This window comes from Geospiza fortis, unplaced genomic scaffold (genome assembly GCF_000277835.1).
Source record: "Geospiza fortis unplaced genomic scaffold, GeoFor_1.0 scaffold197, whole genome shotgun sequence".
In the NCBI taxonomy this organism is placed as follows: Eukaryota; Metazoa; Chordata; class Aves; order Passeriformes; family Thraupidae; genus Geospiza; species Geospiza fortis.
Window position 1 is genome coordinate 157,155 of NW_005054538.1, and position 3,247 is coordinate 160,401.

General features: G+C 42.4%; 1 protein-coding gene across 1 annotated transcript in view; it reads left to right on the forward strand.

Annotated features, from left to right (window-relative positions):
- ITGA9 (integrin subunit alpha 9) overlaps positions 1-3,247 on the forward strand; it is a 232,764-nt gene that overhangs the window by 42,969 nt on the left and 186,548 nt on the right. The gene's annotated exons all lie outside the window — the stretch shown is intronic.

The window sequence follows — 3,247 nt, forward strand, 5'->3', positions numbered from 1 at the left end:
CTCACCAGAAAGGAGCTGCACTTTCCAGGGGCGCCGAGCAGTCCGCGAGACTTCTTGTGGGTTCAGTCCCAAAGTCTCTCCTGGGAGCAATGCAGCCAAAGCTCTTCCAGTGGGCGCTCAGCTGCCTTAAAGCTTTCCCGAGGTTCTGAGATTCCTTGGGGCTGCAGGTTCGATCAGCCGCACGATTGGGCACCAAAATATTGGAATAATATCCCAATATTACCGGATGGAACGTGCCTGAGCTTGTCTGGTCCTCACTGCCTGACCAAAGGCGGCAGCTGTGGTGTTTCACCTCAGAGATACCTTTGGTTAGTTGTATGTTGCAGCTAGGCACTTGGAACAAGTCCAGGCAACAGGAACTCAGGCTCGACCTCTGATGGAGAAGCTTTAGGCGAGGCAAAGAGGAAAAGGAGACGGATCCGGCTAGGGGGTCATAATCCAGAGTTTATTCCTGGGCACGCAGGCCTCTGAATGTTGCAACAGCTTCAACTGAATCCCAACTGCATGGTCCCGTGTCTTTTTAAGCTCAGGGAAAGGGGGAGGGAAGGGGTAGGTGTGCTGCCAACCAGGTAGGAGGGGGGAAGGCTCAGGGGACAAATGACACTTGGATGGCCCAATTGTCTCCAGGGCTGAGAGGCATCTTTTGAACTTCACCTATCAGACGAAGGCCTTGCTGACCTTCTGAGATTGATGGACAGCTCTCAGCAGGAGGCAGGTAGAGGGAAAGGGAGAAGGTATTACTACACCCGGGAGGAACTGGGATAGGTAAAACAGGAAATTGCTTCACAGTGCAACATTTTTGCATTCACATGAAGTGAGAACTACAAGCAGCTTGTCACTGTCACCTGAACAGCTCAAAACAATGGAGTTACTATATTTAAGATTCCTCTGTATTCTAACATATTGGTGCAACTGAGACTTCAGTTTCGATTTTTACTTCCCCTAAATGCTGACTTTTTCTTTCCCTGTAGATGATGACTCTAAGTAGACAAATACATGCTTTGATAAAGTATATTTTTTACTACCTACTACTCTGTCATTAAGGAAATACATTTCTGAGGGTTCCTGAGGTGTTAATTTCTCTCTGAAAAATTACAAATAGGTTTTCTGAATATCTAGGGGTTCTTACATTCCTCGGGTATTATTTAAAATGTTTCCTTTGCTTTAAGTTCCTATCTTTGGATCTGGGGCTAAGTAAACTGCCTTATTTCTAATCTAAATATCAGTTTCCCTTGTTTACAAAAGACCTGTCTTCCTGTTCATTCTGAATTCACCTGTGATGTCATACAAACTGTACTGCCCATGATTTACTGGGTAAAAGCACATATGCATCTTTTTCATTACTAACATCCATCGCATTACAAGGAACTTTTTTATTATTAGGTAAGTTATAAACTTCAACCATTGCTCTTTCATAGAATGCTTCTAACAAAGTGATTTTTCTTGAAAATGTTACAGCCAGAGCTATCTGACTGTATAAAACCCATTCAGGATATGATTTGGATAAAACATCTCAAATAGTCTTTCAGTTAGTATTCTAGCAGTCAGGGCATTTAAATTATATTGCCGTTGAAGAATATGAATTTACAAAAGATGGAACAATTAATGGAAATATTGTAGTGGTTCCTTTCCTGCATGGTTAAATGTACGGGAGAAAAAGCCCTGTTAATGCATTGGTATGCAGTTCAGACTTTGAAAGGCTTACAGAGGTGTTAAAATGCTATGCCAGAATTTTGTGGCTGAAAGTGTTGGGATTTGTCTCACCCTCAGATGTCTGGGTGCATTTTGTTAAATCAGGCTGCGAGAATGGAGTGCTCATCTAGAGTGACACTTCCCTACAGCTTGTCAGCATGGATTCTCAAGTTTACTGCTTACTGGTGTAAACCTGAGCATTTCTCCTGCTTTTGGGCAGCTGAGATTTGCCATCTACTACATAGTGTTCAGAAAATCAAGCTGAACATGCATGCAGCGTTCTCCTGTGGCAAATGTGTGTCTTCAGTACTTACTTGAATGTGTGGTTATTTTCTTAGCAAGAATGGGATGAAAACTCATCTTCATTTGCCTCACACTTGCATGTGAACATTACCTACCTTTTTTTTTTTTCCTTTTCCTTCTGGTGGTAGTTGCAATACTGAAATACAGCTATCTGAGGATCTGTGTTTATGGATACTTCCTGACACTGCAAATGACAGTACAATTTCCATTAAGTTGTTTCTTGCAGACTATAGTTTTCAGAGGTATGAATTTATCGCTGAAATGTTTTTGTCTAGCAAAGAGCCATGGCCAAGTGGAAATGTGGTCTGCGCTTTGTGCCACTCTCTGTCTGACCCTTCACTCTGCCTCAGTGTCAGGAGGCATAGAACTAGTGAATATCTAGTTGTATGCCTCCTGACAGAGACAGCCTCCAGTATGTGGACATATGAGAAGTACAGCATTTTAAGTTTTCATTCTGTAATCTCACAATCTCTCTTAGACTGTTCCTCCCTCGTTTGAGGGGTCATTGCTCTGTCTTCTCTGGGGTCTCTGTATTGCCAGGAAAGCCAGAGATTAGAGGAAGGCCTTTCCTATCTTGGATGAAAAGGTTTCAGCCTGTTCAGACCGTTTAATTCTGTGTGACCAGTACAAGAAGGAGGCTGCTGGCATCTCTGTGCATCAAGTGCTGCTTCTGCATTCATCCCTGAAGGAAAATGGAAGTGAACTTATGTAGTAAAATTGCTGAGATCTGCTTATTAAAGTTATTAGAAATGCCTCTGCCCAAATTAAGGTGCAAACAAGACCATATGCAAAAGTCAATAGTATGGATTTTAATAGTTAGTAAATATGAGACCTGCATTCATCCCTGAAGGAAAATGGAAGTGAACTTATGTAGTAAAATTGCTGAGATCTGCTTATTAAAGTTATTAGAAATGCCTCTGCCCAAATTAAGGTGCAAACAAGACCATATGCAAAAGTCAATAGTATGGATTTTAATAGTTAGTAAATATGAGACAGAGAGAGAGAAAGAAAGGAAAGAAAGTAAAAAAGAAAGGAAGAAAGAGAGAAAAAAAGAAAGAAAGAAAGGAAGAAAGAAAGGGAAGGAAGGAAGTGTCAGAAGGAAGTGGTGGAAGGAAGGAAGGAAGGAAGTGGTGGAAGGAAGGAAGTGGTGGAAGGAAGTGGCGGAAGGAAGGAAGTGGCGGAAGGAAGGAAGGAAGGAAGTGGCGGAAGGAAGGAAGTGGCGGAAGGAAGGAAAGAAGGAGGGAGGGAGGGA